The sequence below is a fragment of the Dromiciops gliroides genome, chromosome 1 (genome assembly GCF_019393635.1).
Source record: "Dromiciops gliroides isolate mDroGli1 chromosome 1, mDroGli1.pri, whole genome shotgun sequence".
NCBI classification, from domain to species: domain Eukaryota; kingdom Metazoa; phylum Chordata; class Mammalia; order Microbiotheria; family Microbiotheriidae; genus Dromiciops; species Dromiciops gliroides.
The window spans coordinates 396,425,019-396,437,221 of NC_057861.1; the positions used below are offsets into that span (position 1 = coordinate 396,425,019).

At 38.3% G+C, this 12,203-nt stretch overlaps 1 protein-coding gene across 1 annotated transcript in view; it reads right to left on the reverse strand.

Moving 5' to 3' along the window:
• Positions 1-12,203, reverse strand: part of RAB3C (RAB3C, member RAS oncogene family) — a 336,699-nt gene that overhangs the window by 41,185 nt on the left and 283,311 nt on the right. The gene's annotated exons all lie outside the window — the stretch shown is intronic.

Consider the following 12,203-nt stretch of genomic DNA (forward strand, 5'->3'; position numbering starts at 1 on the left):
CCTACCACACAAAAATGGCCTTTTATTTCATTGTGATAGGGTCTTAATCCTCTAAGGCAAATTAAACTTAGAGCATCCAGAATAATAAAAAAAATGAATACTATGAAATGATAAGTACATCACTATCAGCTTATATAGAATGAAACCAGGATATGCTGCAGATGAGTACTAAGGATGCTGCACTTTGTTGGTATTTTAACTCATCATTACATTATATCTGATTTTTAAGAATAACCTCAGATAAAGTATATAATACAGAGTCTCCCCCCCTTTATTTTGTTACTTGGATAGGAGCTAATTAGAGACGCAGAATGTTGGTTCCCACAAAACACACATATGCCCATATGTATAGACATATATACATATATAATATAGTTTTTATATATATAAATACATACGTGCACATGTTTTATATGTATATGTGTGTGTATATATATATATATATGTGTGTGTGTGTGTGTGTGTGTGTGTATGTATGTACATACATTGCTTTATATCTATATCTCTAGGGCAGCTTGGTGAGTACCAAGCCTGGTGTCAGGAGATCAAATCTGGCCTCAGACGCCTACTAGCTATATGACCCTGGGCAAGGCTCTTAAACCTGTTTGTTTCAGTTTGCTCATCTTTAAAATGAGGTGAAAAGGAAATAGCAAAACACCCCAGTATCTTTGCCAAGAAAACACCAAATGGGGGCAGCTAGGTGGTGCAGTGGATAGAGCACCGGCCTTGGAGTCAGGAGTACCTGAGTTCAAAATCCGGCCTCAGACACTTAACACTTACTAGCTGTGTGACCCTGGGCAAGTCACTTAACCCCAATTGCCTCACCAAAAAAAAAAAAAGAAAAAAAAAAGAAAACACCAAATGGATTAATGAAGTTGCACATAACTGAAAAGTGACCATTTAACAACAACCATAGCTTATGACATGAGAGGTGAAATTTATCTCTGTTAAGACTAGGAGGACAGAATGTAGAAGGGTCAATAGAAAGTCAGAGCTAGAAGAGACATCCAAAATTGCTCCCTCATTTTACAGACTAGGAAATTGCAAGGTGATCCTAAGAAGTTACATGGCTTATTCAAGGTCATACAGGGGAAAGAAGCAGGGTCAGGATTTGAACCCAGATCTACTGACTCTAAAGCCAATATTCTTTCTACTATACCATGCTGCCACTCTTCTCATTCTCCAGGGGGGTTGGGCAGAAGAATTATATGACTGATTGCAAGCAGAAAAAAGAAGTTATCACTGTATTTTCTGAAATCATCAATAGAGCAATTTGAGTTCAGAAGATGAGTCAAGCCCAGGCCAAGCACTCAATTTACTGTGCCACCCAGCTTCCCCGTGGTAAGTTGTTAGGATCATTCAAATCATGTCTGTCTATCATGTCTGCCTTTCTAACATCCATCCATCCACCCATCTATCTATCTATCTATCTATCTATCTATCTATCTATCTATCTATCTATCTATCTATCTATCTATCTATCTATCTATCTACCTATCTACCTATCTACCTATCTATTTTTCTATTCATCCATCCATCCCTCCATCTTATCATCCATCCATCTCTCCATCTGGCTGTCTATATGTATATGTATGCATGTATGTATGCATGTATGTACATAAAGTACAATACTTAACAATATCCTAAAATATGTGATTTTTAGAAAGCAAATGGAAACAACTTATGTTTTTAAAATGAATAAAATATGAACTGTGCCATTGAGGAGGGAAAGAGTGAAGGTCACCCTTCCTGCCAGCATGTGTTTTTATGATGGACACTAAGGAAATGAATGCTAAATCTTATATTTTGAATTCCGTAGACACTGCTTATCTTGATGAGACTGTACTGATTGCTATTAGCATAATAATCCATTTATATAATACTTTAAGGTTTTCAAAATGTGTTTTCCTCACTTTACTTTAACAAAACCCAGCTGCTATCTTCTAGGAGAGACCTTTCCTACCTGGCCCTCATTCCTACCCCATCACTATCCCTAGACCATGTTATTAGAGATAGCCATGATATGATATGATATGATATGATAGATAGATAGATAGATAGATAGATAGATAGATAGATAGATAGATAGATAGATAGATAGATAGAAAGAAAGCATATCTTAGAATCAGTCCCTGGCTTGAGGTTCAGCCTCTGATACATACTGTATGTGTCCTCCTGGGTAAGTCATTTAATTCTCCACACCCGGAAAACTCTCTAAGACATTAATTTCCAGAGCAGATGGCAAACTGTTGGACAAATGGAGTTTCCTCATTGGGAATTCTTTATGCCAATGAAATCATAGATCTGATACCTTTCCCCACCCAAATCCTCAAAACATATAATGATTAATTACTTCTCTGTGTATATAGCTGGATCCCCTACCCCTCTCCTCAATAGTGGCTTCAGAATCAGTGGATTTGGGTTCAAACCCTGACCTTGCTCCTTACTCAGGAGCAAGTAAACCCCTTGAGGGCAGGGATTGCTTCATTTTTATATTTTTATCCTCAGCGCCCTGGTTTTGTACACAGTAGGTATTTTAAAAATGCATGTTATTTTGTTCAATTAAGTAACCCCAGGCAGTATAGAAATTTAAAATATTATGATCCCCATTTTACAGATGGGGAAAGTTAGTCCCAGTGAGTTTAAATGACTTATACAAGGTCACACAGCTAGAATTAGAATTAGCTTGAACTTTGCTCTTCTGACTCCTAGACTGACTGGTCTTCCTCTATTGTCCAAAAATGACAACGTAGGGGGACCGAATAAGCAATTAATCAAATAAACTCTTACAAAGGGGACACAAAACAGGCTGGTATTTGTATTCAGAAGTATGTTCGCTTTTTAAAATTGTGTTTTGGTTGTTTTCCTGGTATTCTCTGATAATGAACATACAGTTGGAAATGAATTGCTTCAATTACTTCTCTGATTAGAGAAAGCCTTGATGTTGGCAGGAATAACTGCTCACAAATTGAGAGATAGGTTATAGTTTCAATCAAATCATGTTTCGTTCTTCAAGGATAATTTCTAATCTTCAATGATGTGGAAATATTTTTGATTGACTGGCCCTAATTTTGGGGGGCCTAATCTGTGGATGACTAATCTGGGAACTCTTGACTCACTGGCTATCTGACTGCTGTTAATTTAATGTGGGCCATTTATATGAAGTTCCACCACACTGCTCCACTCCCAAAATTGATAAACTAAATATTAAGAAGCCTCTTAACCAAATAATCAAAGCAGAGTTTATTTATGAGATACTATTTAAAATTAAGAATACAGGGAAATAAAATGTACAACCTGACTGCATTGTGGTGTGTCTCTTTCCCACCTGCTGCACTTCAAACTTTTTGAATACAATAAGGGCATTAGCCGCCTCTCGCCTCAGGGTATGTACTTTCCCTGCTCAGCTACTTTCTTCTAACTTAATCTTCACTTTCTCCAACCTGTACCCTGTGCTGACTGCTTCTGTGCTCTCTGCTGTCTCCTGTTCTGTCTGTCTTCTGCCGCCTTTGCTCCTAGTCCTGTGTTGCTGTTCGTCTCGTCCCCCGTCTTTCCTTTCTAGTCTCGTCAGCCGCCCTCTTGACCTCTTCTCAGCTCCCTGTCTCCTTGTCCAAACGAACCGCTCCATCCTTGTCTGCGCCCCCCTAATCTTGTCTGCCGGCCTTTCCTCCTTGCTCCTAGTCCTTCTCGTCTTCTCCTGCGTCCTTGTAGCCCCGTCTCTAGTCTGCCACGCTCCAACCTTTCTAATCTCACCGGCTGCCTCTTGACCTCTTCTCCACCCTCTGTCAGCAGCCCTGTTCCTTCTCAGCCCCATCTTTCCTTTTCCGAACTGAACTCCTCTTGCTGTCTAACTCCTTGGTCTACATATACCTTTTCTTATCTCCACTCAAATATCGGGGGTTTTTGCACCCCCACAGACCAAGCTAATCCGCCAGCCAGGGCTGCAGCTGGTGGTGGTGGGGGGCTCTTAAGCCTCATGCGCCCCAGCACAGGCCGCGTCCCAGCACAAGCCACGCCAGAGCCCAGCATCTCTCAGATACCTCCACTCAGGTTGGAGGGAGCTGGGGGCCTTTTTCCCCCCAGCTGTCTGACCTTGAGTCTTGTACAGTCCACGGGGCTTTTTGACTCAGCTGAAGCTGAGGGGGAGGGGAAGAGACCCTGAAGGCCTAAGGCTTTCTAATCTCAGCCTAAAGGTAGGGTCCTCAAATCAAAATAAATTTCCACAATGGGCAAGGAAGAAAGCTACTTAGAACAAGAATCATATAAAGAATATGTGAATTTCTAATTCCCAATCTGCCTGGTTGGGTGACCTTTACTACTACTGATATATTACCTTTCCACCCTGGTCTTTTCTTTACCAAGTTCACCTGGATAAGGAACAGATACTTTGCTTCATCATTTAAGAACCTACAATTTGCCTACAACCTCATCTCCCTTGAGCACCCAAGTCTCTAACTGCAAATCATTGCTCTCTGAAATATTAGTCACAAGAGTGATAAAAGACTAAAGCTGGGGCAGCGAGGTGGCGCAGTGGATAGAGCACCGGCCCTGGATTCAGGAGTACCTGAGCTCAAATCCGGCCTCAGACACTTAACACTTACTAGCTGTGTGACCCAGGGCAAGTCACTAAAAAAAAAAAAAAAAATTAAAGACTAAAGCTGACCTGTAAAGAGACTTCATGCAGTTAAAATTTCTTTAGCATTACACCCTATAGAACACCCTGCTTACTTTTTAACCACACTAAAATCTCCTTTGAAAATTTCTGGCACAAGTATCAAAAATACCCTCAAGTGTGGAGTATTTCCAAGACCTTGTGTTTATACCTTGCAAGGGGTCATTTGCCATATTGTGATGTTGCCTCGCCTGGGACAGGTATCCTAATTAACAATGTATACTAATGAGGCTTTGCCATGGATATTTGTTGATTAGAAATGCACATTTTTAAAAGGAGTGGGGAGGGGTGTATCACACACTATTACCCATGGAGAGGAATTAGATATTGCTAGATCCTTGAAAAAAAAAAGATCCTTGGGGATTTACAGTTAATCACAGTGAGATTAATGGATTTCATTGGAGCTACCCTGGTCACCATGGTTACTCTGCAAATGGCAGTCAAGGCAGAATTCACACAGTATCAGACCATCAGGGACTAAAAGATGCCATTATTCATTGGTCATGAATTGAATTTCATTTGCAAAGAAAAAACATTTAGAAAGTGAAAGCAGATTTCCCCCTCCTCATTTCAATTTTATTAAAAGATTAAAGTGGAGGAAATTCCAAAGAGGATGCAAGAAATAAAAAATTGCAAGAGATTTTATTTGAAAACTTAAAAAATAAATCAATAACAAGCTTTAATATAAGATGTGAATGCTAAAATATTAACATAAATTTCCCTAGATGCTTAAGTCATTCTCTGCTAGTGTGGGTGGTGGATGGTGTGTGTGTGTGTGTGTGTGTGTGTGTGTATGTGTGTGAATTAATCAAAAAACATTTATTAAATACCTCCTTTGTGTCAGGCACTATGCTAGGTCCTGAGAATACAAGTGCCAAGAATAAAACAATTTTTCAACGGTTTACATTAAGATTATAAAGACAAAAGTATACAGAAATATATACAGAAAAAATTAAAGAGAATAACTCCAAATACCTACCACCACAGAACAAATATGACATAGTTTGGGAGGGAAGGCACTAGCAGTTGGGGGGAATCAGAAAAGGCTTCAATCAATGGTGGTGCTGCTTGTAATCTTTGTCTTTCAGGAAGAGAGAGACGGTAAGAGACCTTGGTGAGGAGGAAGTACATTCCAGGCTTGGGGGAAGGCTTTTACAAAGGCATGGAGACAGGAAATGGAACATTATGTGTAAAGAACAGAGAGATGGCCAATTTGGCTCACTTGCAGTGTGTTAGAGGGAGAATGATGTACAATGAGGATGGAAAAATAGGTTAGGACCACGTTGTGAGGGCTTTAAAAGTTTAAAAGGTAAGTGTAAAATTTATCCTAGAGGCAATAGGGAGCTACTGGAGTTGATTGAGTTGGTGAGGCACAAGGTCAGATTTTCACATAAGAAAAGCCACTTTGGCAACACTATGGAGGAGGGACTGGATTGATGAGAATTTTGAGGCTGGGTATCAATTAGGAGTATGTCATCTAGGTCAGAGGTAAGGAGAGCCTGAACTAACATGTGTGTGAACAGAGAAAGGGGAAGATTTGAGAGATTTGGAGGGTGAAACAGCAACCTTTGGCAACTGATTAGAAAAGTATGGATGTGAGAAGTCCAGGTTAATTCTGAGGTTATGAACCTGAGAGTATAGAAAGAAATTGAGAATTTTGGAAGAGGGGTGGACTTGAGGAAAAAGGTGATGGATAATTTGAGACATAGTGAGATTGAAATGTATCTCTGACATGCAGTGTGAAATGTTCATGAGGAAATTGGTGATAAGAGATTTAAGCTCAGGGGATAGACTGAAGTGCAGAATAAGACATGTTTTTAGACATGGACAACATGAGAATTTGTTTTGCTTGACAATGCATATTGTTTATAAGGATGTCTCTTATTTTTTCTTTTTTTAATGAAAGGGGAGGTAGGAAGAAAAGAAAATTATTTTTATTAATTGAATTTGTTTTGTTAAAAAAGAGACAGGGCAGCTAGGTGGTGCAGTGGATAGAGCACCAGCCCTGGAGTCAGGAGTACCTGAGTTCAAATCTGGCCTCAGACACTTAACACTTACTAGCTGTGTGACCCTGGGCAAGTCACTTAACCCTAATTGCCTCACTAAAAACAAAAACAAAAAAAAGAGTCAATCCTTCCATATAGCCCCCAATTTATTATTGAGCCTGAATTCAATTTAAGCACTAACATGAATTTCACCATCTCCTCCTTCTAGCAGATTTAGGTGAGTGCTATCACCCAACTTCCCTGTTGGTGCTTCTTCTCCCCCTAGCTAGATGTTCTACCACAACTAGCAGCTGAAGTTCTAGGCAAGCTTCAGATAAGTTCAATTACTCATCTTTGTATTCTCTTCAGCTCTATGGAGAGCTTCTTTTGCACAAAATGCATCCTCAGAAAAGATTTATTAGATTGGAATGACATGTCTTTTCCAAATTAATATTTTTAAAACCTGGATGACTGTTGTAGTTATGAGGAGCTATGCTCATTTAAAAAAATATTTGTTGAACTTGAAAAAATAAATTATATTTGTATATTGATTGCTTTTAAGGCTAATTTTAGAAACACATTTGGATATGATGAGTCTCTTATGAAAATAGATACGTGATAATAAAAGGTTCAACATAAAAGTAAGATAGCAGGGGAGTTATCTCTCAGTAATGAGATATAGATTTTCCCCTAATGACTACTTTGGCTTTATCCCAAGAGTTTTAGTAAAGTTGTCTGATTATTGTAATTTTCTTTGATGAAATTATTTATTGTTTCTATAATTTGTTCTTTCTCATGTATTTTGTAAGCTTAGATTATTTAGCTTCCACTTATAAGTATGAATCTTTTCTTCAAATGCCATTTATTTATGATAAACTTTACTGAATTGTACTCAGTCATATCTTTGCTGAATTTGTTCATGAATGTTTTATGTGCTTGCATACTATTTTTGTAAAGGTGTCAGGCAGAATGGAGAAATATATTTATACCTTTGTTTCATCAGAGTAGGACTTTGGTGGAGCCACTAAATTTAATTGTCAAGATACAGTGTCATGGAAAATAGCAGCATACAGACTGGGATCCCACTGAACTCTCCTAATATTCCCCTCCAAAGAACATTAAAATAATGCCTCAAATCAAATTTTGGAGTGGCAGAGACAACAAAAAAGTCAAAGGGAGATATTTATCCAGCCTGAGACGACTTAGGAGGTCCACAGTTAAAGTATATAATACCAGGATGGGCATATGCCCAGAGCACAGCTGGATTGCCAGTGGTGGGCTTTATAGATGACAGCAAAAGAAGCAGCAGCAGCAACAAGAACAGTTTTGGGAGCTCTCAGACCAGAGATGGTAAGAGGGTTGGCCAAACAGTCAGAAAGAGCTTACAAGGGATCCTTTGCTGGCACTGGGTGCAGCTGGCTGAGTTGCAGTTCTAGGGTAAAGAGGAATGCTTCAGATTGATCACCTGGGAACAAGTGCCTGGTCACAGCTCCAGGGCTAAGAGGAGCACTAGTACTTCAGGAGTACTAGTCATACTGGTTGTACTAGTAAGTACTAGTAAGAGGAGTATTAGTAGGCTGCAGGGGAGCAGGGACCCTTCCTGGGTAAAGACCAGGAGAACAGAAACCACACTTCTCCCAGGATCATACCACCTTTGAAGCACCAAAAACTTGCAGACCCCCAGAACTAGCTTTGAAAAGAACACCATAAAAAAGCCTGAAACCTGGCACAGGGTCTCCCCACCCCCAGGGTGAGCAGAGCTCAATCTTCACATAAAGTTCAAAGGGAAGAAATAGGCTGGGAAAATAAGAAAAGAATGACAAAAAAAGAGGTTGACCATAAAAAGCTACTATGGTAGCAAGGAGGACTAAGGTATAAGCTTAGAAAAAGACAACAATGTGAAAATAGGTATAAGCAAAGCCTCAAAGATAAATGCCAACTGGCCTTAACACCAGCAAAAATTCCTAGAAAAGTTAAAGAAAGAGTTAAGAATAGTAGAGGAAAAATTGGGAAAAGTAATGACTGATCCAAGAAAATTATGAAAGGAGAATTGACACCTTGGTAAAAAAAAAAGGCACAAAAATAAAGAAGAAAACAACACCTTAAAAATAGAATTGGCATAATAGTAAAAGAAGCACAAAAATCCAATAAAAAAAAAGAACTCCTTAAAAAATAGAATTGGCCAAATGGAAAAAGAGGTACAAAAGCTCACCGGAAAAAATAATTTCTTAAAAATTAGAATTTGGCAAGTGGAAGCTAATGACTCCATGAAATTTCAAGAAATAATAAAACAAAGTCAAAAGAATGAAAAAAATAGAAGAAAATATGAAATATCTCATTAGAGAAACAAATGACCTGGAAAATGGATCCAGGAGAGATGACTTAAGATTAATTGGACTACCTGATCAAAAAAGAGCCTAGACACTATATTTCAAGAAATTAATAAGGAAAATGCCCCAAAACTTTATATCCAGATGGTAAAATAAAAATTGAAATAATCTATCAATCACCTCCTGAAAGAAATACCAAAATAAAAATTTCCAGGAATTTAATAGCCAAATTCCAGAGTCACCACATGAAGGAGGAAGTATTGTAAGCAGTCAGAAAGAAATGGGGTGGGGGGGAGATAAAAGGAAGGTTGGAATAAGAAAGGCACTGGTCAAAAGCAAAACAGATTTTGGAGGAGGGACAGGATAAAAAGAGAAAAAAAGATAAACAGAAGAAAATGGGATGGAGGGAAAGACACAGTTATTAGTTATAACTATGAATATAAATGGGATGAGCTAACCCATAAAATGAAAGCAGAGAGAAGAATTGATTAGAAACCAGAATCCAATAAAATGTGTACAGGAAGCACACTTGAAACAGAGAGACATACAGAGTTAAATAAAAGACTAGAGCAGAATCTATTACACTTCAGCTGAAGTAATAAAGGCAGGGACAGAAATCATGATCTCAGACAAAGCAAAAAATTAAAAGAGATAATCAGGGAAACTATGTTTTGCTAAAAGGTACCATGAACAATGAAGAAGTATAAACATTTTATAGCAAATTTCTCTGATAAAGGCCTCATTTCTCAAATATATGGGAAACTGAGTTAAATTTATTTAAGAACCATTTCCCAGTTGACAAATGGTCAAGGAATATGAACAGGCAATTTTCAGAAGAAGAAATCAAAGTTATCTATATCATGTGAAAAAAATGCTCTAAACCACTATTAATTGGAGAAAGGCAAATTAAAACAACTTTGATATACCACCTCACACCTATCAGAAATGACAAATACTGGAGGGGATGAGGCAAAATCATACATTAATGAATTATTGGTGGAACAGTGAACTGGTCCAACCATCTGGGAGAAAAAACTGGAACTATGCCCCCAAAGCTATAAAACTGTGTAAACCCTTTGATCCAGAAATACCACTATTAAGTTTGTATCTCAAAGAAATCAAAGAAAAAGGAAAAGCACCTACATGTTCAAAAATATTTATAGCAGCTCTTTTTGTGATAGCAAAGAATTGGAAATTGAGGGAATGCTCATCAATTGGAGACTAGCTGAACAAGTTGTGGTGTATGATTGTGATGGGGTATTATTTTGCGATATGGCTGATATAGAAATATGTTTTGCATGATTTCACATGTATAATTGATATCACATTGTTTGCTTTCTCTGTGGGTAGGGAAAGTAGGAGTGAGGGAGAGAATCTGGAACTCATAATGTAACTAGAAAACAATGTCTAAAATAAATTGTAAAAGAAGAAATGTAGAAGTGTCACTAATTAATATACAAATGTAAAGCCCTCTGCTATTGGTCTGTTCTAAAATATAAAGACAAACAAGGAAAACATGTTTATACCTGGTCCAGTAAACTTCCCCTTTTTGAGTAAAAAAATTAATCCTCTGATTTCAGTTATATTGAAACTGAGGCTGACATAGGGAAAATAACTTGGCAAAGGAAATATAATTAATAAGTGGCAAATGCAGAACTAGAGAACATATATTCTGACTCCAAGATCTGAGCTTTTTTTTTGTTATAACTTCTTCTCCTCCTCCTGTACCACTACCACCACCACCATCATCATCATTCCCCGCCCCCCTATACCACCACCACCACCACCAGCAGCACTAGCAGCAGCATTTGTTTAGAGCTTTAAGGTTTATAAAGCGCTTTAAATATTAGGTCATTTTATCCTCATGATAAAAACAAATTGCCATCATGTAAAATGTTTTGCCAACTTCGAAGCACTATGTCATTATCAGGAGACTTGTCAAAGATCTTTGAAACTTAAACTCTAGTCATGATCAACTGGAAATTTTAGTAGACATTTTGGCTCTGATTTAAAAAAATTTTTTAAATAATGGAATCTTTAGTGACTTTTCATAGAATAGATAGTTCCCTCTTTGGTTAGCAAACAACAAGGCTGGTCAAAACCAGAAACAATAAGTGACAAACAACAACCCCAACATGATTTGAAATATTCAGGGGGGAACTTCAAGCTCCTCTGTACAGATCCCTGGGAGTAAATTCAGCCAAATCCACAAAGGTGTTTATGATATGCCTGCCATTGTGCCAGGTACTATGGGGGGGTCTAGACAAGAATGCCAGGAGGCCCCTAAACCCAAGGAACTAACAATCTAGTTGAGGAGGCAAGGCATAAACATTCAAAAAGTAACTCCCAATAAATTATTTAATAGCTCAAGACCAACTCTAATGAAGCTTGTGGGGTGGGGAGCACATTAGGATGTTCACTGTCTAGCTGGGAGTCTCCATATAACTTCAGGAAGATGAGAAGAGGATTTGGGATGAAAAGAACTAGGCTCAAGACCTACCCTCCTCATTCACAAGCTACATAATCTTAGCCTAGTCATTTGACCTCTGTGAGCCTCAGTTTCTTCATCTCTAAGATGGGGTAATCCTTAAAACTCCCAACCTCATAGGGATGTTGTAATGAAAGCACTTTGTAAAGTGTATACAAATTGAACTCTTCTCTTCTCTCAACTATGGAACCCTGGGCAAGATGCTATCCCCACTGAGCCTTAGTTTTCCTCATTCGTAAAATAAGAGTAATGAATCCAGTGCCACATACTCCACAATGTTGCTGTGGGGGTAAATTAGATGATGTATGTAATTAGATAAATGTGAAGTGGAATAGAGAGTAAAGCTTGAAAATACATTTAGCTTTCCATCCATTTTCTCATTAATTGCTTTTAGAGGTTTGTCCAGAAAAATCACTCTCCCCCCAACCCTATCTTGCAAATGTGACATTTAAAATGACAGTCAGTGTCTTTCACATGAACCACAGCAAAGCAATTTTGTCATTATAGAGACCTTTGGCCCCCGAAAAGTGAGAAACATGGAAAGGCCGAGCTGAACATCTGATATCTGCCCTTGATTGGAGAAAATAATTGCTCTTCATTTTCACAGAGCCCACCAAATAAAGTGCCTTGCAGTGAGACCAGGGTCAGTGAGGTGTGTACAAATAAGCCATGACACTTTTCTAATGGAATATTCTAGAACTTGAACTTTGTTTCGATTAGATAAGGGA